The sequence below is a fragment of the Pleurodeles waltl genome, chromosome 12, assembly GCF_031143425.1.
Source record: "Pleurodeles waltl isolate 20211129_DDA chromosome 12, aPleWal1.hap1.20221129, whole genome shotgun sequence".
Lineage (NCBI taxonomy): Eukaryota > Metazoa > Chordata > Amphibia > Caudata > Salamandridae > Pleurodeles > Pleurodeles waltl.
Genome location: NC_090451.1, coordinates 686,567,138 through 686,593,700, shown reverse-complemented (window position 1 = coordinate 686,593,700; position 26,563 = coordinate 686,567,138). Strand labels below are relative to the sequence as shown.

Here is a 26,563-nt window from a genome sequence, read left to right as displayed (position 1 = left end):
TCCTGGTCTCCGACTACTGAGGTCTCCAGAAGGAGATCGTCCTCAAAACATACAAGTTCACAAATTATTCTGCCTTTGGTTCGTTAGACATAGTCTTCTGATCAGACAACTGAGTGGGAACTTTGAACCAGACAAGGTGCATTTTGTGGAGATGAGTATCCAGGAGGTCTTGGAAGGACAAGTGGTGCCTAATTTTGAGAGCAAAGGTCAGGTGAGAAGGTGCCTCAGTTATTGCAAGGTGCCACCCCGAAGCTTTTCGGAGATAGAAGGCGATTCCAAAAATGTATGCAACAATGGCTCTAGATAGGATCTTGGAGGTGAAAAGGGGGTTCCTCAGCGCACCAGCGGCTATTATGGGGGACCTGGGATGGAGAGATGGCACTTGTTAATCCCCCAAGGGACACCTGAAATCGTGAGAGCATATTGTCATAACCCAACTGAAATCTACTCCGTTGATCAACCTCCGAAGGGCAGAAGGCACTGTTTTGGTTAGTGAAATCAGATCAGTACCTCTAGATCACAACAGACGTCAGTGCAAGCATTAAGGCAAGGAGCGGTCTGGTCGCCTTTGCCCGGCAGCAGGAATCCCTCCGACAATATAGACCATTGCAAAGCTACAGACCACTTCACCAAAATGAGTTTATATTGAAACAACGACAATGGAACTCTGCGTGTACAAAGCGCAAATCCATATTCCTTCCAAAGGAATTTTGTCCTCTGTAGAGGCGGACTTCCGAGTATGGGTTGATGGGATATGGATCACCGTGTACACTGGGCTCAGAAGGCCTTAACACCACTCAGCAGATGATTTAAGGGGCTTTTGGTTCCTCAAACACCCAAAGCGTTAAGGTGACAGGTGCATTAGGATTCCAAGGCCTTTGTGCACGACCAAGACAGTCTGCTTTGGTTTCTGTGAGATTAAGATGCAGAGACACAGAAAGAATTGTGAACTCTGAACTTAGCTTAAAGGGCCCCTGGTTCATACTCTGCAGCGAATGCAACTGATCTTCCCCTGATTGGCCCACATAGTAACAGTTACCTTCCTTCCTTGTCTACAACGGATTCTACAGTGAGAATTCAATCTATGGGGCAGGCAGTGTGCCAACCCCTTTTGTTTTGGGCTTCATTAATGATAAACATTGTGTAGGGAAATCTTGGGACCTCAGTAGCCATGAGTCTCTGGCCAGAAGATGGGCTTTTTAGATAAACAGATGTCTCCATGCAGACGACGGAGGCCCCGAAGGACCACAGTCCACCTACAGTGGCACTGAGGCTTGTACGTTGAGGTAACTGCACATCAATTTCCCATCCACTGCAGTAATTCACTGGAATGATATCTGGCCAACCTTCACATTGTAAGGCTCGGAGGAGGTGCAAGTTTCTGTCCAGTTAAGAACTTTACTTCTCTGAAGTCAGGGCACCGCCCTCCATTCAAATCCCCCCAAACCTGATGAACATCTCCTCTACTCCCTCCTCCAACATCCACACTTGAACAAAAAATTCTCCAAGAAGATTCCAAAGCCATAAAATGAACCTCCACTGACATCCTAGAACACACCCCTCAAATGTCGAACTTCATGTCGACCCTACATGGGCACTGGGGAAGCATCAACAATCCCAACTGATGCCGTACTCTTCTAGAGTCTCCAGATCCTCCAAGTTCTCGTCAGAGAGTGGTCTGCTCCGCAAAGCTAATCCATTACCTCTGCCCTATATTTTTCACTGTCTGCAACACTCAGTTCCTCTCCCTTCCTCTATCTTGACGCTGTTCTCCCTTCCTCTCTCGGTGTGTTCCTGTGCCGTTCTTCAGATTGCGGGGTGAGGTGCGATTGAAGGAGCACTCTTCTTGACTCTCCTTTCCAATCCAAGGATCTGCTTTGCTTCAATAAGGAATTTCGACTGGTAGATCTCACCTTCCTAATGGAACAAGAAGAGAGAAGGATGGCCTTACCTCTAGGACACCTCATACAAATCAAGAACGTCTGTTACAGGGTGAAAAGATTGCCTCTTCTGCAGAAAAACAGCAGAGAGATCTTGGATTATGACGTTGGTGTGGCCCTCAAAGCTGACATAACTTTTTTTCCCTTGCTGCTGTAATTATTCTCTCCCTACTGAAAGTGGTGAACCCTTAGCAGGATGTCTGGTGGTCTGATAGGCTGAAAAGTGGCTGACGCTGTACAATGGGCTCTGACCAGTTCAATAGTTTTGCCCTCCCTTGACTGCAGCACTCTTCATTATCGCTTCATTCAGCTCCACGAGAAAGCTCCTCGACTCTGACATTGTGTCTGGAGCGGTTCTCCAGATCTTCCACATGTCCCTGGAGAATTACGTTTTGCTCTTTCAAAGCAAGGAGTTCATCTCGTTCTTCTGGGCATTCATCAACAGATTCCTCCAGGGAGAACATCTGCTACCCTAGGGTATCTTTTTTGACTTCCTGAAGGTCTTGTTTTAGCTCCCCCACTCCTTGAAGAAAAGGTGTCTCAGTCCAAGAAAGAGTTACTCCACAAAGTCCCTTATTACAGGTACTGGAGTAGCTTCAACCTGTGGGAGAAGATTTCATTTGCTTGTTCCTGTGGTGCGGATCTCCTTTCTGTGGAGGGATTTGGGAAGAGTATGAAAATCAGGGAACTGTCTCGGGGACATCCCAAAGGCCACCTGGTAGTAATTTTCTGTGTGAGGGATCAGATTTTAGAGACTTTTCAGGGACCGTCGCAAGTCCTGCTTTCATCCGCCATGAAGGTGATGGCAATGGCTTAGTCCTCGCCGTCATTCTTCAAAGGGCGGCACATTCACAAGATATCAAGGGAGTCAGGCTTTAGAGTCCAGCACACACCTCCCAGCAGGGGCTTAAAAATCTGAAGTCTGCATTGCATGGAACGGTCTAGTATTAGGCCAGCCACGCCCAAGGTTCTCATTTTTCTCTGACATTGCAGTTATCAGGACTCCTGCATCAAGGTTCACCTAGTTCCAGTTCTGCTTCAGGTTTAAGGGAAGCCAAGTGCCACCTGTCTCTGTGTGGATCAGAGCCTCTCCCTAATACCAACATGTGTTAGTGTATGTAATTGGGCCCAGAAGGGCATGGATATTAAGTCTCAATTCCAATGGGGAATCCAGCGGCCCTTAGTGACAAATCCTTATGTCTACTGCACCTCACGCAGAATGGGTTGCCCTCTCAGTCCCTTGTTCTCTGGAGTAGGCGGGTTTATTCTTGAGTTCACAGCAAGAGACCATTCAGTGGCTTCCACCTGACTCTAGAGTAAGAGGACGCTGACCCCACTGGCATCCTATTGGTGCCTTCTCCCCATTCTCGGGACTGTCCTGCCGTTTGGTGCAGGGCCTGGTCCCAATCAATAGTGCTCATAATGTACTGTGGCCAACATCTTGGGATCGAAATCCGTGGCGGGACCCCTCTGGTCTATGCGCCGCCTAGCACACATCTTGTAACCTTAACTGCCCCAAGTGCTTGGCCAGCGCTCACAGAGATCCTGCACTGAGGGAGTGCACACCCCCTCCTAGTTCCCCGGTCTTCTCAGCTGAGCTCCCTTCTATCTACAGACAGTCTCAAGAGATAGGGCAGGGCTCGCATTGGACCAGCCACATGACAACCACCATTCGGAGCTCTCTGCTCACAGGTCTCTCTAATCTCTGCTGCCCCTGTGAGGCTGTTTAAGGGTATCCACTGTGGTGACTGCATTCCCTAACTCCATGCAGCTCTCGGTGGACCGCTGCATCCCATGGTAACCAGCAATACCAAGGGTTTGAGGTCTGCTGACTGGTACGCCACGGCAAAGGGGATAGAAACTTGTCCTACTCCTCCACCATCTTGGCCACTCCCCCAGGAGTCAACTTTAAAGTCAATTTAAATATAGGGCTACAACAAGAGAGAAAGCGTTTTTGTGTCTCTTCCAGAGACATTGGTGCCAAAACTGCAACAGTAAACAACAAGCATTGGCAAACTCAATAGTTCTCACCTTTGTGACCTACTTGCTTTGCCAATTATTTTTAGCTATGTGGCTAAAGTTGAGGAAAAAAGCCTTTGACACTGCTGCTTACATCATTTTGTAGGTGCAAGCACCACACGTGAGGGCCTACAAATTGACACAATAACTTTTTTCGAGTTGGACCCGTAACTAAAATGAAAATATAATGGGTCAAGTCTTTTCTTCTTTCTTTTACAGTCAGCAGGGTGAGGAGGAACAGAAGCAAAATGCAGTGGAAGTAATATGGCTGAAGACGGAATGTGGAAGCAATATGGGAGGGCTCAAGGGGGGTGTAAACAACAGGAGGGAGGGTTTCTGGTAGGTGTAAGCAATACGGAGGACGACGGAAGGGATGCAAAAGCAACATGGGCGGGCAGAAGGGACAGGGAAGCAACACAGGGGTTATGGGAAAGCAACAGGGGTGGCATAGGTGGGCACAGAGAACATGAGAGAGCAAGAGGGTATGTACAGGGTGATGCAACACAGGGTGCAGGGAGCCAATGTGGAGAAGAGTGCGGGCAAATGCAAAAAGGAGGTGCAATGAAAAGCACTCAGGGGACAGAGAGAAACACGAGCGCAGGGGGAGAGAAGTACACAAGGAAGACTGCTCGAAAACACATGCACTCGCATGGAGCGCTTTACTCAAAAGAAAAATGTAGCACCTGAATAGCAAGCGGTGGAAGTAAAGATGCCAGGCAATCAAAGAGATTGTAAAGAGGCAATGCTGTAATGGGAGGACAAACAGAGGAGCAACAAGTGGGGACACACGTAAGAAGCAGGCTAACGAAAGTGACGAGGGTAGCCAACCAACAGTAAGAACTAGGGGGTCTCCCGCCCACAATATGGTAGGCTCGACCAAAAAATGTGGATACGTTTTGATGGAAGCTTGGAGCGTAATAGGAAATAGGCTACTTGAACAACAAGGTTCGCTGAAGTGAAATAACCATTAATAGACTGACAAACTAGATTCAAGGCTGGATAGGTCGGCAGATGATTGGATGTCATGCAGTTAGGGGAATTATCTGCAGAAAGATTACTATTGTGCAGTAGTTGGGAGCAAAACATGTCTCTCCACTCACTCTACCTCGAATCCCATATATCCTCCTAGGACCCACCTTCACCCCCCAAGAAAAGCCACCTGTCTCCATTGACCTCGATCGGACCACCCTCCAGGAACAGTTTCCTCTTTCTCCAAGAAATGTTTCATGTGCTCTGATGTCATTGGGCCCACTCCATTTGGGTAACTTTGTAGATACAAAACTTGAAAAGCGTGTGGAAGGGCACAAAGACAAGGACAGAGCTGAGACCAGGGGTGTGCTCTGCCGGAAGAGCACAGGCCCGGTGGGCCCCACTTGTAGCTGAACCCTTGTTTCTGGGTGTCCATCCCAGGCTCTCTCCCCATCCACTGGCAGCCCTTCTCTTGGAAGCCTCCGAAAGGAAATGACGCCCGGCTTGGACCCGTCACGCAGCGTCTGACGTGGCTGTGACCGGTGGACAAACTCCACGTGCTTCCTGCACGCAGGGTCTGTTTCCTGGTTAGTATTTTTATCCCCGGCTTCCTGGAGTTCCTAGACGGGGGGCGGCCTGACAGGGTGGGCCCAGAAATACTGCAGGCTAAGTATAGCCCCTCGCATCCCCACCCTAGCCCCCGAGAACCCCTCTCTCCACCCCTCAGGCACTTATCCAGCAGCCTGTGCGCATAACAGTACCGAAGTGAGCAGCCCCTTCTGCCGCCCCCCGAGGGACCCCGTTCCCTTTCGAAGCTCATTAATAACTGTGTCTGCGTTGCCCTCGCTCGGTGCCTGCCCTGCTGGGGACAGATGTGGTTCGGCGCCGCCTGAGGGCTTCCTTTACAAAGAAAGGCACGTCAGCGCAGGCATACAATCTCAAATCTGCCTAACAATGGCACCCGGGGGAACGCAAGGCCTAACAATGGCAACCAGCCTAATAATGGCGCCCGTGGAACGCAAGGCTTAACAATAGCACCTGGGGAGGGGAGTGGGGGAAGGGGAAGAGAAAGGCCTAACAATAGCACCCAGGGAAACGCAAGCAGAGTTTAACCCAGTGATAACCAAAGTACGGCCCGGGGGGCGCATGCGGCCCCTGGGGCAACAGCAGCACTGTGCTGCTGTTTATTCGAACCAGCACTGGCACTAAACATTGTTAAATAAACGGGCACGTTTTTATTCTGGCGTCTAGTTGAAGTTAAAGACAATGAGTAACTAGGGTGTTCTGGAACAGTTAACTTTAGAAACACCTTCAATATTAAACACATCTTGCAACAACAATATAAAAGTATGATCTGTGTGAAATTCAAACAGTGCTTTTCATTAACCTGCAGAACCATTTCACCTTAGTACACAACATTATATTATAAGTATTTTTTAAAGTGATAATTTTCAAAAATTAATTTAGAAACTTTCATCCCCTTCCATCCTACACACCCTGACAACAATGTGAACCGTGGCAAGTCAGTTGTTATGGGAACTCTTTGGGAGGGCTGGGTTTCTATAAAACATGAACAACATTATAGTTTATTTAATCAGACACACAAGGTTTTATACAGCATACATCCTGAAGACATATTTCAAGGTTATTATATGTGTTGATGAAAAAAAAAAGGAGATAAAGTGAAATAAAACATTTGCCTAGGATCACACAATATGGTTAAGTAGAGAAACTGGGATTTATACCCAAGTTTTTGGTTTCACATTGGGCAATTCATACCCTAGATGTATATGCTTCATTTCCCCTACACACACTTTACCACTACTCCTCCCCTCCCTATCCCCAGCCCTCCGAACGCCACCATGCTGGCAGCAATGCAGCCCTCTGTCACATCAAAGACCAAACAGTGCGGCCCCTGGGAAAATATTTGAGAGTACCCATGGTTTAACCCAAGTAACTTTCATGCGTGGCCCTGGGGCACCCACACAAGACACCACAGGTTTTCTGCCTTCTGGTTATTTCCTAAACGTAGAGTTAGCGGCCAGATAGATTTGAAAAAATACATGCTTAATGGGTACTAAAGGGGATGACCTGTTGGGATAAAAACCCCCTCTTTCGCCGAAAAACTCACATTTCTTTCCTAAAAAGGCGCTGAGGCAAATACGGTGTATTCAGCGTGTGCACGCTCGTGAGAAGCCACTTTCAGCGACAGACGGGTGGGGTTTGTGGATTTTACTCAGTGGCACCTGGCACGTGCAGCTTTAGGTTTTTATTCCATAATTAGTGCCTTAGAAAGACACCTGGACAGAGCTGAAAATTACCAAAAACATGGCAGAAGGGGCAGGAAAGAGTGTGAGTCAGCGGGTCCTGGCATGGCGATTCACAGAACTGAAGTAGGCACACTCCTGAAGGGAAGTACACACACTACTGAGAGGCATCCAATGGTGATGGGGGCAAGCAGAGAAAGGCAGAAACACTAAAAACGTCTATTCATTCAGGGGTAGCAGAAGTGATAACTTTTCATGCAGCATTTTACAGTCTTCTGACATCACAAGGTTTACCCAACCCGACCCACAGCTAGAGCCTACACAACCCTCACTGTTGTAGTGCTTAATTTGTGACAGCTTTTGCCAGTGTTCAGCACCACTCTTTATTCTCAACCGTAGCACTTACGACTACCACGTGGTGGCACTCTCTGCTTTGCCTGTTTTTCAGCACTACACATCGGCTCAGTGTTTTGTCCCCTGACGTACATTATACGGGCACTACAAGACACTGAGGAGTTCCATAACCATTTAGAGGAAAAAGGCCGAAGGCAGAGTTCCTTTATAAGGTTATAGCACGCCAAGGTGACTTGCACTATCATTATAATGTACGGCAGAGGGTACTTTATCCCATATAATACATGGTCACACCATCTCCTTTCCCAGAAACCATGTAAAACCTTGGTGCGTAGCTTTTTCATACAAATGAGCGAACAGGTTTGCAAAAATGAATGACAATAAAACCTCTAGTGCAAAACACATCAGGAATCCGTTAAATATTTGTTGGAAACAGATATAAGAAACAGTTAAATAAAAATCAGTTTAAAAAAAAAAAAGCTGCAGTAGCTCAGAATGTGTAGAAACATGCAGAAAGGTACTAGCTTTTCTTTATCTAAGGTGTGCAAAGAGTAAACATATTCTGGGCTTGTCATTGTAATCTATTCAAATAGAGCAGAAGAAAGAAAAGTAACATATGCTCTTTGCTTTAAAAAGCTGCTTCAATAATGCTCTGTGACCTGACCTGCCTTTCCCTTTCCTGCTGGTTCTGGCAACAGGCATTGTGATGTCGTAATTCAACTTTAATAACCTTATAACAGTTAAGTTCTGACGTCTTTTCTTTATAATCGTCGACTCAGTGTCTCACAAGTCTCTGATTATAAAGACATTAGTGACTACCATTTACACAAAGATTTCAGAATCCTGTGTATTATATTAACAAAGAAAGTAGGAATATCACAATACCCAGCCCATTCTTAAAGTTTTTGGAAGACCTGGAGTAGTCCAAGTCGTCACAAGTGTAGGAGGTTATGTTGCTGGCAGGGGCCTGGGTTGTGCAAGCTGCAGTGGTCTCCTTAAAAGATACCCCGGGCCCTGGCACTCATTTAGTGTTTTACTTGCTCCCGGGAGGCTTGTGGAAAGACAAAGTATTCACTAGAGAAGAGAAGAGAAGAGAAGAGAAGAGAAGGGGGGGACTGGGAGCCCGGCTTACACAATAGTGAGATGAGGGGTAGCTTCGGCACTCCAGCGGTACCAGCCAGGGGTAGCAGGAGGTTCTGTTCATGATGTCATGTGGTGTCAACCAAAGGCTTATGGAGATCCCACGCAGGAAAGGTGGGCAGGGCGATGTCAAATAGCTAATCTACTGCAGGGGCTGTATGCGGTCACTTAGAGCAAGAGACGTGAACAGGAGGGACCATATGATTGGGTGCCATGTTGTTGGGGTAAAAGCCATACTGGGAAAAACACCAAATGTTATAATTAATAAGGAGGGGAGAAATGGTTCCCCAACAGAAGTACTGAGCAGATGGGAGGAGGGGCAGGTACGACCAACAGAACATGAACACCTAAAGGTAAACGGTCAGGGTCCATTCTCCTTTTTCCTGCAGAACCGGTGAAGAAAAGAGTAGGTTAGAAGAGTCATAGTAGTGAGGCGGAGCCACCAGGGACTACACTTATGTCAGTCTACTGGCACAAACCACATTTAGTTTCAGGTAACCACGTGACCAGTAGCAAGGGGCCTTTCCCAGTGTTTAATTTGTGAAATAGTAACTGCCATGGCCCTAGTCAGGAGCCAACTGAAAATGCGCCACCCACTGCCCGCACTACCAACATAACTACTAACCATCACACTTCTACAAGTGTGGTAATTCAGACTGTTCCAGGTCCCCAAAGCTATAAAAATGGCTTGGGTGGCAGGTATTAGTAATTTTTAATATATATTGACTTATGGCCTGATTTAGAACTCGGCGGACGGGTTACTCTGTTACAACTGTGAGAGATATCCAAGCCGTCAAAATCTAACTCCCCTAGGATATAATGGGATTTAGATTTCAGCGGACAGGATCTCCGTCACCCTTGTAACAGAGTAACCAGTCTGCTGATTTATAAATCGGGCCCTTAATAAACAACCATTGATGTCTCATCTCTAAATTGGATAAACAATGCCACGATGTGGCAGACTCTCATAAGTGCTGGTGTTGACAATCAAGTACCAGTACCAAGCACCGGTTACCACTGTCTCAAATTAAGCAATGGCCTTTCCATATTTATTTGTGAAATATTCAAACACTGAGTCCAGCTCCTTTTAATTCCAAAGCAAAGATGTCGATTATTTGCATCCAGAACACATTTATTTCATACCTCCTTGTTACTGTGTCTGCTTGGTGTATTGGCTGAATTTGGGCTCAGTGACACACAACGGGTATTGGCCCAGGCAGCTGCCTGCCCTCCTCCCGTTACAAGTGGCAATAGGTGCCCTTGGCAGTCAGACCTGTGTTTGATCAGTTTTAGTTAAAACCTGTACTTATGCAGACAATGTTCTGCTTTATATTAATAATCCTCAGAGTTCTTTGAAGACTTCATCAAGGAAGTTGACAAATGTTCCAATGCTTCTGGATATAAGATCAACACAAACAAATCTGAAGTTCTTCCTTTAAATAAATTGTTTCCAAGACATGTCTAAAAATAATGATTTAATCTGGTGTAATTAAAAAAATAGCTAACATTTAGGTGTTTAGTTCTTTAAGTTGGTAAAGCATATCCTAAAATATAAATTACAATATAAACCTAATCGAAGACATTATTAAGTTATGTTGGTTCTATCTACCAGTAAGAAGTAAGAAAGATTTTTATATTTGGTTTCATTAAATTGCTATTTTGCTGTAATTTCCATAGGTTTCTATTTTTAATTACAGCTTTTCCGTACTTCCTTCCATTTTTTCATATATTTTTCTCCTCTCAACATTTGACTTTTATATGTCTTCATATCATTTAAGCTATTCTTTCCTTCTCATATTACGGTATTACAATTTATTGTATTTTATTAATATTTTTGGAAGCAAGTTATTGGGTTTCTTGTTTTCTGATGGATTGCCATTATATCTGTGCCTTGTTTATGGGATTGTTTAACCTTAATAAAATTAAATTAATTAAACAAAAAAGGGGTGTGTTTAATCCTAAAGCCAGTGCCCCAGACTCACTATTAATTGGGTAAGGGGTAGCTTCAGAAGTCCCTCTTAATGCACTATTCCTGTCTGTCGCTCAAGTTTCTCCTGAGCGCCTGCTCAGCTCTGGGAAATCCAACATTTCAAACCCATGCATGGGATTCGGCGCGGCATTGCGGCTGATTGGGGGGCTGCCCCTGAAGCATCATTGCCGGAGCTTTCTTCTGGCGATCCGCCGTTGGTACCTCAGCTCCACGATACTTTTGGCTCCTGTGTGCTATACAAATATTTAAATTCAAAAATAAAATATAAAAAAATGCAATAAAACATAAAATGTTAAAGTTTCTGCTCTCCTCCATTTAGAGCCCATGCATGCCAAAAAGAGTATTCACCCACACTGTAACAGGAAGTAACTGCATGCGGTGCTGGCATCTGGCCACCAGGAGGTAGTGTTAAGAGGATGGATCTAAAATATTGTGCATAGAGGCAGGAACCCCAGGGCCAGGAAAGCCTGTAGCTAGATCACCCCATGTCTACCAAGCAAGACACCCCTCAGGTACTCACTCTGAGCTGCCCTCACTCTCCACCAACCAGAATTGTCCAGGTTCATCTGCGCCAACACTGATGAAGCTGCTGCCTGCTGGTTGCCCACCAGAGCAACTGGAGAAGTTAGATCTGAAAAGGATCATGGGCACAGGGCAGAGAGGGCCCGCAGCGAAGGGCTAAATGCTCGAATGGTGTGCATGGCCACAAGTGATGGAAGCGAGGCGAGGCCTTCCCACGTGTTCCGTCTGCCTCCTTCACCAACTCACTCCATGATGGGTGTGCCGCATGGCATGGTGGGACTGCTCGTGCAGCAGGAGACCAAAGCCCTGTGGTATCAGAACTCCAAGTGCACTGATTGTTTCATTTTTTTATATGCTAGACACATAATGTTTGCACATAGTGTTGGGGCTGTTGGGTTTCTCTGAATGCGTGGGAGTGGCAGGGTGAACCAGGTGGGAGGCTCAAATCTTACAACTGGTCATCAAAGAAGTGTGTGCGCATGCGTATCTTCATTGTTTGTAGACTTGGGAATCTCTGCCCTATATTATACAAGAGAAAGTGTTTTTTTGGGCTGGGTCTTACAATATTCGGCCAATTTGTACCTATGCGTGGTCAATGGGGCAAATTTGTTAGCCTGTGTGTTTGATTCAGTGTTCATCCCGTACCCACAGAGCGAGCAGAGGACGTTCTTACCCTGAACAGGGCCATGAGGTGAACAATGTCACAATATGTCTTAAAGCCCAAGCTGACGACATCAAATAAAGGAACATTCTAGAATTCCAAAATTTGGTGACTGTTAGTGATGGAAGGCCAGGTAAAGAGCACTGTGTTTTTTACTTCTACATTGGATGGCCCCTTTACAGCAGTATGTACCTTGACCCGTGATGTCATCCTCCATAAGGTGCTGCCAGGGTTGGTCTTGTTCGCGTCAGTTCCCTCTCTTAGCAAGTGATAGCAGTGAGTGACGACTGTGGGCCTAGCGCGGAGTGTGAGTTATGTTGTTGGGAGATTAGATTGGAGCACCTGGTGACCTGTGAACAAGGGTGATTGAGTGTGTGGAGATATTTTTAGCCAGTTATTGATCTGTCCTTCCAGGTAGGCCATGTGACTGGCGGGTCCTCCTGAAAGGGCGCGTTGTGTGTGGTGGTGTTGACTAGATTACAAGGATGCAGGGTATCAGAGTGTGACGAGAACATTGCTACTGCTTAGTAGTGGGAGATGCAGTCAACTGGACAGAGGAGCTGTTTTGGGGGTTAATGGTCGAGATGGCTGGTTAGAGCTTTAGTTTCCAGAGCGAACCACTTTTAAGGGAGTTTTCATCAGAAGCAGATTATTTATTTGGTGTTTTTATATAGTGCGTATAAGGCCATAGAGTTGTAGGGCACTTTGGACAGAACACAGTCTGAAGATGGAGGCGAGTGGGGGCTTTAGTCTGTTGTAATCAAGAGCCATGTTCCGAGAGCCTTTCTGAAGGCCGGGTGGTCTTCTGCTGAGCAGATGTCGCTGGGGAGGTCCTACCACAGGACCAGTAGCAGGGCAGAAGCGGACATTCATGAGTGGGTGGTGACACCTACCAACCTCGAAGGATGGCTGGATCTTGAAGTCAGGTAGGCAGTATCGGGGTGCCTTCACTGGAGGAACTCTGGGCATGTTGCACAGTTAGCCTTGTATCTGTGTGATGCAGAGGCCCTGGGATGACAGCGCCACCTATCACCGAACAGTGCAAAGACCACAGGTGGGTGAGCCTTCCCGGCTGGATGTGGCTATCTCAATGCTGTATTTGGAACCCGCTGCAGGGCTTAAGAAAGAACAGGGAGAGGATCTCTCGTTCCAACTGACCAGAGGTTACTGTACTCGGAAAAACGTTGACCACTCTTCATTATCCCAGCCATGGTTTTGTAACAATATTTTAAAATTAAGTTTACATTTAAGTAGTCAATCACACAATATTTTTATGACATTACATACTACATTAGGATGGCGTGAGTGAATCACAGATTTACGGGTTAGTGAGTGAGAAAGCATCAACATTTGCCAGAGCAGAAGACTGTTGCCGTGGAGACGAGGAACTGAAGCGACAAATTAAAACTCGAAGGCTGATCTGAAGTCCAGTGTCGGGTATCAACGAAATGCCCAAATCAAAGATGTCAGGGGGTACCAACGTATGCACTGATGTGATGCAATTGAGGGAAATAGTTTAGACGGCCCTCCCTGTTCTCGTGGGCATCAATGCGCTGACTGGCGTGGCTTGCCTACAACAGTTACCAGTAAGCATCGTACTGACTGGTGAGGAGTTGAGTTCATAAATTGCTATGCTCCCTTTTGTACATCTTTGAAGACTAGTCGGTGCAGTGGAAAGGAAGCTTCCGGGTCAGAAGGTCATGCGAGGCACTATCAACCACTCCTGTGTTTTTCAGCCAGCAGCATTTCCCTTTCCCGGCTTTCTGGTCTATGTGTACAAAACACTACAAGTCCCAGAATGCAAAGTGTTGACTAAAAAAGCAGGACTAGCTGTCGTGGCCAGGCCGTACATGGATCACCAGGCTGTTCTGCTGCTCAGACAAACTACTAACAGTCCAATAACTTTAAAGTTTTTCTTTATATAAAGAATGTAAACCTACTGTACCCTCCCACCCCCACGAATCCTCAGCCAGCGGGGAAATCAGGCCAACGGAATGGCTGTCCCACCCCTCCCGGGGGTATTCGGGGCCTCCTGGTATATTACAAGGAGGGGCGTTGGCTAATAACTTGTCACAGCAGTTGGGGAGTTATTAGTCACATATTTCTGGACAAAAGGGTGGGTGCCTGTTACAGTATCGGGCAGCTATTGAGGGGGATGTGTCCTGCGTTAACCCTTCTCTCTCTGCTTCCCTCAGAGATAGCTACATTTGCTCCACGAGGCTGAAGAGCAGACTATTCACATGAGAGACTTTTGCATGCAAGGAGGCTATGCATGAAGTGATTATTTTAACCAGTGCTTAATTAGTAAAAACATGATTGCCAGGGCTCTCGTTAGAAGGCTACTGAACCCTGCACCACACACTGCCCCGCCATGTGCCAAGGATTGTAACAACACATCTACCAACCCTCACACTCCGACAGATCTGACAATTCGGGTTATTCCAGGCCCCCAAAGCTATAGGAATGGCTTGTGTGGCAGGTAATATTCAGATTAATGTATATTAAATTAGTAATTAACTACTGTTGTGGCTATCTCTAAAAGAGCCAGACAGCGCCACCTTGTGGCAGGCTGTCACACGCCCCAGTGTTGACATTTGAAGGGCTGGCGCCGAGTACCGGAAGCCATCGGCTCAAATTAAGCACGGATTTTAACTATCTGGGATAAATCTGTCCACTGGACAGTGTCCCCTGGTTTAGCTAATAACATGGCGCACTGGTTAATGCACACGCTGCAGAGGCACGTGAACTTAGCACCGCGGAATAAACAGGATCACAGTTGGGTTGACACCGCCTTTTCCCCTTCCGAGGTGAATGAAAGGAGAACCAGCTAGTGGTAACAACCCGGATTATCATTGAAGAAACTAAAGCAATTCAGTTATAATATACACGATCCAAAGGGCAGGATTACAACAGGTGTGCGACATTTGTGAAATTTTCTTTTGTATATTTATGTGAAATTTCAGACAATTTGAAATGTTGTCAAATTATACAAAATGCAAATGTAGCATCTGTTGCTATATTTTAGTGTAAAATCCTTGCATCAATTTTGGACAGAAGGAAAAATTACTTTAAAAAAATTGCCAAATAAAGTGCCATGAATAACAGCAGCTTGCGTTCTGTTCATTCACATTGGTCCCTTGCTCGTGCCATTGAATATTTAAACAAACAGACTTGAAATTACATGACGGTGGCATAATGGAGTCATTTGGGGATTTTTCTGTAACAAGCATAAACTGACAAGCCAGAAATTATAACATATTAATTAGGTATTTTAGTGTTTAATGCCTTCTAAAAAGATTTAGGAACTTCTTTCAAGACAGAATGCACGCAGAACTTCAACATTAAAACGAGAGGCAATGTGATGTCTGCTGTCCCCATCCGTAGGTGCCCTAAACACACATGGGCTCAGTCCTTGAAATCAGGTGCATACTAATGAGGATCAGAGTCTAAAAATGTGCTATTAATAAAGTCCAGATTCACTTTCCTTAGGTGAGAAACATCAACATTTACACGTACCCGAGAAAGTAAAGTAAAATCAAGGAGACCAACATGTGCATAACAGAGAGCAGACAATTAACACCGCATCAAGTGGTGCACACATCTGGAGCAAAGGGTTGTGGCGGACACCTAAGCGTGATCTTTAGGGGCCGTGCTCATGAAATGTTTATACTGGGGACACGGGGCCGTCTCACTCTCCACATTGACTTCCTGGTCCGTGGCTTGGATGGATTCCCCTTTGGCTACAGGTTATGCTGGCAGGGATCCCTGGGGTAGGAACACACCTGCTGGCTGGAGACCATATAGTACCGGGATAACCACTACTGCAGAAGGAGGGTAACTGCGCAGTGTGCTTTTGGGCTGTCCGAGTGAGGTGTTACAACAAATGTGAAACAAAGAATGGCAATGTCAACAGGCCTAGCACTGGCTGCCAACCTTTGGCTATGCAAATATTTGTGAACAATGTTTGTAAAACTCTACCGGGCAGGCACTGTTGGTATGTAAGTGCACGCTGTACAGGAGCAGAATGCCGCTACTCACAGAGAGGCAAACCAATGACTGAAGTGGGCTGACCCATTTCCCTGTACAGTACTGTTGAGGTGGGTGGAACAAAAATGTGAATGACACACCAACAGACCTATGGATGAAGAGATCTGGCAAAAAGCCCATATAAGTAAGTGTATTATTCATATAGTTTTGTTAAAATCGAACAGTCTTTGCCAATACCAGACTTAAAAAATAAATAAATATATATATATTTATATTTAACTATCACTGCTTAAATTGAGCCAGTGGTTTCCGGCGCTCAGTACTGCCATTTAATGGTCAATACTGGCACTTACGACAGTCTGCCACATGGTGGCACTCTTTGTCTAATTTAGAGATAAGCACAACAGCAGTTGTTTATTAATGCAATATACACTAACATTGACTAGTATCTGCCACCCAAACCATTCTTATTGCTTTGGGGGCTGGAATAGTCTGAATTGTCACACTTGTAGGCATGTGATGATCAGTAATAGTTAAGCTGCAGTGGCCTCCTGACGAGGGCACTGGAACTTTTTTTCTTCTAAAAATAATCACTGATTAAAATTCAGAAAAACTGAAGAACAACTGGTGCTTTAAAACCATTTAGAGGGACTAGAATGTCCGGTGTTATGTACTTCCAATAAGGCTTTGCTTTTTTACTTCCAGCACTTCTAAGACGTATTGACGGGCGCCAAGACCATTGCCTGCAAAGTTCCAATTAACTAGCTCCAATACGCATTATGTACCACAGGAAAACACAGAGACCTGCTGTTTGCAAGAAACACCTCCCCTACTCTCAACAGTTGGCATTTATAAAATGTGGCTTAAATATTGTGTGGATAACGGGTCAATTGTGTAATATGACCATCGTTCTGCGCTTACTGATTGAAGCTGTGCTACAGAGCTTAGAAGCTGATAATTTATTATGAAAGCACAAAATAAAACCCGTTCCATCACCCGCTGCTCCTCATACGGCGCAAATAGAGATGAAGAGATTGAATTGGGTCCAACTGAAATCCAAAACTTTATTACTAGTGCAGGCTGCTATTATCAGGGATACTCTCAAAGGCTTTCATTAGAGGGATCTGAATTAGCTGTTCAATCAATGAATTAATATAGTGGTGGATAAACACAGGAGTGCATTGCTAAAGGTGTTCGTTCGTTCTGCACCTGAAAGACAAGCTCTAGGCAGCGAGTCTTCATTTTAAGGCATTTCATAAGGAAATATCTATTAAAAAAGAACACGCTTACAGATTCAAATGTTTGATGGGTTATGGTACTCGTAAGGAAAGATAGTGCGATCACAATAGAAAAACAGGACTAAAAAAACAACAAAGAGGGGATTGTCGGAAAATGAGAGTGGTATTATAGATTATTTAAGGAATCCTTTTCCTAAAGACATCCTAAAAAGTATTGATAGGTTTTGGGGAATGTCATTAATCCTTGAAGAAGTTTGATTGTCCTAAACTATCTTAACCCAAGAAAGGACCACTGGCGCAGCCTGCTTAAGTTCCAGAAGTCCATGCTGTGATTGTTTGGCTAGCAGACGGTAGGACTGCAGGACCAGATGAAGTATCAGCAGGATAAAAAAAAAATTTAAGGAGTTTATCTCCCCTCTTTTTTATGGTTTCGGAAGCTGAAATGACTAGCAATTTAGAGTTTTTTTTAAAAATCAGGCTTATGCAGTTATCCATCCATAACAAATATATCACTTGTCCTTCAAGCGAGCACCCTGTTTCTCTTTTAAGTTCTAGTAGAAGATTAAAAATAGGCTAACCATGCACTAATATCTCTGAAAGAACATGGTTTTGTCCTTGGTTGTAACACATTTTATCATCCAAAACCTTACCATCTCTCATATTGATTTTGCCATTTCTCATAATTGTTTGCAGATGGTCAACATTAGATGCCGAAAAGGCATTTGACAGAGTGAGATGATCACTTCTAAGGACTGTAATGAAAATAACTGCATCCCTGCAGTCATCAGTGCAGTACATAAAGCCCCTTATAAAACAAAGCTGCAGCCTTTCTAAATCTGAGGTACAGACTCCACTGGCTGCATATTTAAAAGGTCCAAATTATGAATGGGTGAATATTAAAAAGGCACAAACTCAGAATGGGTTGATGTTAATGTTGTTCAGGTCACAATGGAAGCAAATTAGTGGTAGTATGATCTTATCTAGGTGGGGCTAGGTGGTCATATGATGAAGCATGGCACTATAAAGTGTGTGAGACCTCCTAGTGCGTAAAGGAAACTCCCTCACACACCCAACTGCCACCTTCACCTCCTATGTTCATGAAGGCGATCGCCTAACCGTTGAACCCTGAATAGGCTACAAGAGACCTATTCTCTATTTCCCCCCATACACTTTGTTTTGTGTTTGAAATTAAGCCCATACAGCACTGGGCTGCAAGATGGTGGAGTTCAGATTCAAAAGTATGCCTAGTTATTCAATTACTTACAAACGTGCATATTATCAAGGGCTACATTATAAACAGTTGCACAGTGATAAGGTCCATACTCCAAACTATATGGTAAGAAGTTGGATATTTCAACTGGATGCATTTTAGTGAGCCCCAGACGCAAACGGGTGCATGTTACTGAGATACAGACCCCCAAAGGGTTGTACATTAATTTGGGTCAAATGGCAAGCAGCTGGATATTAATTAGGTCCAGGTTTCAGATGTTTGCATGCTACTAGGGTCTCAATTCCTAAAGACTGCATATTAGTGTGGTCCAGATGCAAATTAGCTGCATTTATATATTCAGTTCAGTACTAAAAACTCATGTCAGGACCAGTGGGGGTTGTATGCAGTAAGGGGGTATAAAACCATTCGAGATGCAGTTTGATATACAGGTGGGGTTGGAGCGAGGGACGGTTAGTACTGTGGACTTAGGTCCCAGGGATGGACAAGGCTTGGAGTTTCTTCACGAATGGCAGATATGGTGTCCCCGGAACAGTGTACCTTATGCTTCGTTACTTAAGTGGATGAGTGGCAGAGCCTGATCTCTGTCGCAGTGTTTTAGGATCCAAATGGCACAGCCATGGGCATTAATTCACTAAAATGCCAGGGGTAGCGGAACTGGCATCAAGTGGCCTTTGACCTCCACTTTCAATCGACACACTTACACACACACAAATTCGCACTTACAGACACTCTGTCACAGACACACTCTCAAACCACAATCACGCACACAACACACACTTAAAAGCAATTTTTACTTAGCTCAGCTGCCATGGAAGGGCATATTTTAGCTGACTGTAACCCAATTTTAGTATACTCCTAGTGAATAAGTTATTATTCACTATTAGTGTGGTTGGTAAATGTTGGGAATGGCCCTTTTTGCAGGGTCATCCCCAGTCGTTTTGCCTCCTTCTTCCTATTTTTTCTGACCTGTTTTTGTTGGCTTTAGGACTCTGGGCACTTTACCACTGCTAACCAGTGCTAAAGTGCATATGCTCTCTGTGTAAAGTGTACTGGTGATTGCTTTATCCATGATTGGCATACTTGATTTACTGGTAAGTCCCTAGTAAAGTGCACCAGAGGTGCCCAGGGCCTGTAAATCAAATGCTACTAGTGGGCCTGCATCACTGGTTGTGCCACCCACATTAGTAGCCGTGTAAACATGGCTCAGACCTGCCACTGCAGTGGCTGGGTGTGCAGTTTTAAACTGCCAATTCGACTTGGCAAGTGTACCCACTTGCCAGGCCTAAACCTTCCCTTCTACTACATGTCAGGCACCCCTAAGGTAGGCCCTAGATAGCCCCAGGGGCGGGGTGCGGTGTATGTTTAAGGTAGGACATATACTAGTGTGTTTTATATTTCCTAACTGTGAAATACTGCCATATTCGGTGTTCACTGTGCAAGGCCTCTCTCTTATAGGTTAACATGGGGGCTGCCTTTAAATATCCTTACAGCGCAGATTCCCTTTGAGAGCAGATAACAATGTGGAGTTTAGGGTCTCTGTGCTCACAATTTAAAAATACTTATTTTAGTGAAGTTGGTTTTTAGATTGTTAGTTTGAAAATGCCACTTTTAGAAAGTGACTCTGCCTGTTTGTGGATTCCCCGCCTGGGTCAGTTTGACACTTGGGCTGTTCACACCTCTCCTCTAGACAGTGACACAAAGGGGGGTGGGTTGTAGCCTGCATATCTTGATTAGCCATCTGTGCGGTCCAAGTTACAGAGTTTGATTAACGTCTGGAACTGTATTCACACTAGTAGACACGAGTAGTTTCACAGAAGTTTTTTTTTTTACTTCCGTTAAACTACTCATGTCTACGGCACTCGGACGCGTATGGACTGTGGCCTCGGACTTATCAGGGTCCCTCTTTTACAGTTACTGTCCATTCGGTTTGACTTTCCCTACTGTGGCACGCTTATATCCACCAGCTTGAATGCAGTTCCAGGCATGAATCAAACGCTGTAACTTGGACTGATATAAGTTTCTGTACAATCACATCGTTTTCTAGCCTTGAAAAAGTCACCTGCGTGACGAAACACGTGTTGGCTGTGTTTTGATGGATGTTCTCTCTCAGTGAAGCAAACTGCGTTTTCAATTAAAGAGACTTTCTTCTAAGAACATAGGATACTTACGTTTTTCAATGGAATTCACATACCATGGATGATATTACCTTCATCTTATTGTTGTTTACATTGTGTGCTGTGGTCTGCTTTGTTCAATCTTCTTCACATACCTGAGGTCCAATGCTTTAAAATCCAACACCTGGCTATAATGAAGTGCAAGCTCGCAGACACCAAAGTGTCACACGTCCCAGACTGTGCAAGCACTGCTCTCATGCTGTGTATACTAGCAAACAGCATGGGAGCAGTGCGAGGACTGCCTGGGAGAGGCGAGCACAGCGCTCCATTAGAGACTGATAGCCCTGTCTCTCTGCTTCCCCAACTCCCTTGCAGCAACAATTGAGCAAGCCGGAACTGTGTATGTCAGGCTGGCCGCAAGCAAAATACTGGTCAATCTGACTTGCGCAGTTCAGTTACACATCCCCAGCTGGTCGCCCCTCAACCACGCCTACACGTACACCCACTGGCGGCTGGGAGAGACAGCTCAGTGGTGGCTCTGTGGAGCACCAACAAATGAATGGCATGCTACACAGTATGAGGGAAGTAATGGGCTGGGAACCTAAGTAGTGTGTGGGATGCTATGGCTCACAGGCAGTAGGGTCAACGTCTTGCGCCCCTATGGAGGAACTGCCCTGGCAAGCAGACTGCCAGAGGAGAATGAGTCCCACCACCTGAGATAACACTGCTAGACCCCAGGCTCGGGATGGGCGTGGCAGGGATCAACTATTCTATGTTAACCACATAAGTAACACATTCTGACAAAGACAAGATACAAACATTTACAAATTTACAAGTTCAGCTTCAGAGCAGAACAATGCATCAAACGATGGTAACTGATAAGCTGAACAAGAAACCACAAGATTACAACTAGCGATCTGAACAAGCCAGCGCAAGTCTGCCGCAAACAAAAGTAAAAGTTTGTATTTAGCAAGCTGATCTACATGGCACAAGTTTGGAAGTATGCAGACAAAGGGACACATTTTTTTAAAATTATTATATTGCAAACTGTTGCCATGGTTTAAACTAGCGAACAGAGTTTAGTAGACCATGATAGTAACTACTGAGGTTGAAAAGAGTAATCCAGATTTGTAACCATCAGCTGAACAAAAGAGTTTGGCTACTGATCTCAACACAGGAGGACAAGGATGTAAGAAATGATAAGAACACAATTGCTCAGGCGTATACCCTTGCAGCAGTCAGGTTTTTAGTTATCAAGGAGAACAGAGCAACCGTTTGCAAGTAAGGTGATCCGCATGCTAGCAAAAGCTAGTAACTATCAAACTGACAAATGAGCACAAGCTGGTAACAAATGAGCATGACAAGAAAGTACCTGGATTATGGATCTGAGTAAAGGGGCCCATCTTTACAGCAGGCACGCTGAAGAATGCACAACAGCTTGTACCCGAGCCTGAGACAAATGACCTCGGCAAATGAGCAGGCTTTTGCGATTAGCGAGCCGAACAAAAGCACCAAACTAAGCGCTTATCAGTCTGAACAAAGATGGACACATTTGTAACCTCCAGACCGAACAAAGAAGAAGAGTTTGCAGTATCAAGTTAAACAAAGGAGCAGACTTGCTTATCTAATGAATGGTACGTGTGACAACAGAACTCAATGTAACTCAGGTTTAACAAAGGAGGGCAGCTTTGTTACCACAGAAGCTGAAAAAGAAATCAAATTATCATCCGGAACAAGAGAGTTACAATTTGTAACTCTCCAGAGGAACAACAGAGCACAAGTTCTTAACTAGTGAAACCTTGTAACTGGCCGTACGGTTTGGTAAGGTAAGGTTTGTAACTATCGGGCAGAGCAGGGAGCCAGTGTTTCCATTAAGAAGTTGCAAGAAGAGAAATGTCCTACTACGTAGGAGAAAAGCATAAATTGTCTTAATCATTGAGCTGAAAATCGCAGTTTGTAACTTTGAGCAAAGTTGGACAAGGTTGAAACTTTGGAACGCAAGGAAGTAATCGTTGTAAATCTCGATACCTGTAAGTACTGTGTTATATTTGCATTCTTATAGGGCTTACCACCCCTGATGAGGCAGTTTTTGGTTGGAACGCTAACCAAGCCGAAAGACGAACAAGCCTGTGCGTGGTAGAAAGCGGTGATACCATCAGAGAGGGAATCGAGGCAGAGGTGTTGAATTCTGACAGGTGAAGTGCTTTGTTAATGTGTCATGATGTAGTGTTCTTTAAACAAGTGTATCAATCTTGGTCTTAAACTGTAGATGTGTGAGGGCGGTCCTGATGCCTACCGGGATGTGCTGCAGACTTGGGTGTGAAGAAGCCACGGAGGATAACAAAGGAAAACAAGTCTGTAAACATCAAGCTCTGCAAAGGAGTGCACCTTTGTAACAATTCGGCAGAACATTGTAGCACAGGTTGTTTTAAAAATATCCAACTCAATTACAGAGGCCAGGTTTGAACTAAAAAAGTATCAGAGAAAGGCAATTAATAACCTCAGCAGGTTATCACAAGATTTGTAGCAAGTGAGCTGAGTGTCCAAAATATGTAAATATTCAAATTAACTAAGACGCCTGATTTTGTTACTAACGAGCTGATATAAATAGCATAGGTTTGTGACTAGGAACCGGAACAAAGTAGCCGGGTTTTTAATTATGATTACGTACAAAACAAAGTTTCTACTGAGCTGCACAAAGAAGCCCTTGTTTTTAAGCAACTGTGCACAAGCTTGCAAGCAACGAGCTAAAAGAAGGCACAAGTTACAAATTGCGAGCTGAACGTGGGATCACACATTTTTAAACACTCTGCAGAAACAAATAATCACATTTATAACTGTAGAGGTGAACAAAGATCATACATTTCTAGGTGTAGAGCTGAAGGAAGTAGTCTTCTTGAACAACAAGCGAGCAGACTTTCCTGCCCAGCACTCTGTGCAAAGCAGGTCTGGTTTGTACCTACGACGCACAACAAAGGTCCGCTCCACAGTTTATAAATATGGAGTTAAACAAAGGGGCACAGGTCTGTACCTATGAAGCACAACAAGGCACCGCTACCCAGGCTACCTATGAAGCACAACAAAGGACCGCTCCACAGGCTACCTATGAAGCACAACAAGGGACCGCTCCCCAGGCAACCTATGAAGCACAACAAAGGACCACTCCACAGGCTACCTAAGAAGCACAACAAAGGACCACTCCACAGGCTACCTAAGAAACCCAACAAAGGACCACTCCACAGGCTACCTATGAAGCACAACAAAGGAGAACTCCACAGGCTACCTATGAAGCACAACAAAGGAGAACTCCACAGGCTACCTAAGAAGCACAACAAAGGACAACTCCACAGGCTACCTAAGAAGCACAACAAAGGACAACTTCACAGGCTAGATAAGAAGCACAACAAAGGACAACTCCACAGGCTACCTATGAAGCACAACAAAGGACCACTCCACAGGCTACCTATGATGCACAACAAAGGACCACCCCATAGGCTACCTATGAAGCACAACAAAGGGCAACTCCACAGGCTAGCTATGATGTACAACAAAGGCCCACTCCTCAGGCTTAAAACTATGGAATCACACAACGGAACCCAGGTCTGTAGCTATGAAGCATAACAAAGGACCACTCCATAGGCTACCTACGAAGCACAACAAAGGGCTGCTCCACAGGTTTGGAACTATGGAGTCATACAAAGGAGCCCAGGTCTGTACCTATGAAGCACAACAAAGGACTGCTCTACAGGCTACCTATAAAGCACAACAAAGGACCACCCCATAGGCTACCTATGAAGCACAACAAAGGGCAACTCCACAGGCTACCTATGATGCACAACAAAGGGCAACTCCACAGGCTACCTATGATGCACAACAAAGGGCAACTCCACAGGCTACCTATGATGCACAACAAAGGCCCACTCCACAGGCTTAAAACTATGGAATCACACAACGGAATCCAGGTCTGTACCTATGAAGCATAACAAAGGACCACTCCATAGCCTACCTATGAAGCACAACAAAGGGCTGCTCTACAGGTTTGGAACTATGGAGTCATACAAAGGAGCCCAGGTCTGTACCTATGAAGCACAACAAAGGACCACTCTACAGGCTACCTATGAAGCACAACAAAGGACCACTCCACGGGCTTAGAACCATGAGGTCATACAAAGGAGCCCAGGTTTGTACCTATGAAGCACAACAAAGGACCACTCCACCGGCTACCTATGAAGCACAACAAAGGACAACTCCACAGGCTACCTAAGAAGCACAACAAAGGACAACTTCACAGGCTACCTAAGAAGCAAAACAAAGGAAAACTCCACAGGCTACCTATGAAGCACAACAAAGGACCGCTCCATAGGCTACCTAAGAAGCACAACAAAGGACCACTCCACAGGCTTAGAACCATGGAGTCACACAAAGGAGCCCAGGATTGTACCTACGAAGCACAACAAATGATATATATATATATATTTTTTTTTTTTAAGTAATTACACCATAAACGAAAGCCCCCTGAGACACACAAGGTGCTTCCCATGCCTCACAAAGATTCCGACAGGTTATCTTCTCTGTGCCCACCCTCAGCAGTGCATCACATCCCTTCATTATAAACTATCATCCTAATGGAAGGCTGTGCTCAGCTCTGATTTTGGAAATGTCTTCCAGGCGGTGCCGGTCTTGGGAGACAGGAAACTGGCGTTGGAACAGGCTCTGGGTTTCTCTGCAGAGGGCGCCACTGTGATAAGGTTGCAGAAAAATCCAAAAGTACTTTAAAGGCAGGGAGTGGAATTTCATAGCCATTCGTGCGAGCGAGTACAGCTGACACTTGGATATGGCTTGGTTCACCAGTGCAAAATCATGTTTTGCTTTTATACAATGTGAGTGCATGCTCTTAAATCCTGTTACTCTGAAGTAATAATATTTTGATAGTTAATCCGCTGCCATGGGCGGAGAGAGGCCCTTCTAGGTGAGGATGCCCTGAAACGCTGGTGCACATCCACCAAATGTGATTTTTGTGGAAATTCATTCACTTTATCTAGGTCCTTTGATGCGAGGGAGAACAACATAAAACAACTCCTTCTAGGACAGGAGTAGATCAGGTTCAAGGGGACCAGTGTCCGGGGAGCCAACACCACAGTGGCGGACGGGGCTTCTACATGGGGGACACGGTTTGCAAGTAAGAATGCACGTTTGCCAAGCATTTTTAAATGCAGAATTTTGGATTATGTACAATTCCACATGCATACATCCTTACTCCTGGAACTGTCTGCTAGTTCCCTTATGCCTAAATCTAATCCAAAACCAGATGTGAAAATATGGGTCATTTTTGTGATATTTTGGACCCATGCTTCTAATGAACACCATAGCGGTGGGGTTTTTCACTCCAGCAACTTGTTTAAAATAAATACATAAATAAAAAATACCTAAAAAAATAAAATCAATGGACTGGATTATTTTCCAGAGTAATTATCACTGAATGAGAATTCAAGCATTCCACCTTTGATTTTGTGATGTTGCACCATGCGACATCCTAAGTGTGATGCGTATGCTCAGACCTGGATCTCTTGCTCATTGTGCCACAGGACTGAAGCTGCACCCTCCTGGTACAGCCGAAGTAGGCCGAAACCAGACCGGGGTTGCTTGTGGTCCCTTTCAGACGGATGACCTTTCGGTTGGACTGTTCCTTTTGGAGCAAGGCCAAGACTGATTTGCACATGGCTGCTTCCTGACTGAGGTGGGCTGGGGTAAGGCAGAAACATGGATGTGCCCAAGAGTAAATACCAGTGGCCGGGATTAACTCAAGCATTCCATCCATCACTTTTTTGTGTTCTTCTGCAACACCCCAGCACCTAGGACAGCTTTGAACACTAATGTGAAGGTCTAACTTTGTCACCAGGTGACAGACTCATGGCGCACATACGTAGGATGTGCAGACAGCAGGCAGAGAAATGTGATGAAAAGCAGAGAGAGGTTGGAGTGTTCCCACTGCATCCCTCCCTCCAGGACTGACCACAAAGAAAAGATTTGGGTTTCCAAGTGACGTGGTTCATATGCAGAATCCAGAATGTGAATAGACATCTTTTGCCAAAGAAGAAAACACATTTTTATTTTTTCAGAATCATGTTTAC

The 26,563-nt window shown here is 45.1% G+C and overlaps 1 protein-coding gene across 3 annotated transcripts in view; it reads right to left on the bottom strand.

Annotated features, from left to right (window-relative positions):
- ARHGEF15 (Rho guanine nucleotide exchange factor 15) overlaps positions 1-26,563 on the bottom strand; it is a 315,428-nt gene that overhangs the window by 166,173 nt on the left and 122,692 nt on the right. The window lies entirely within an intron of this gene.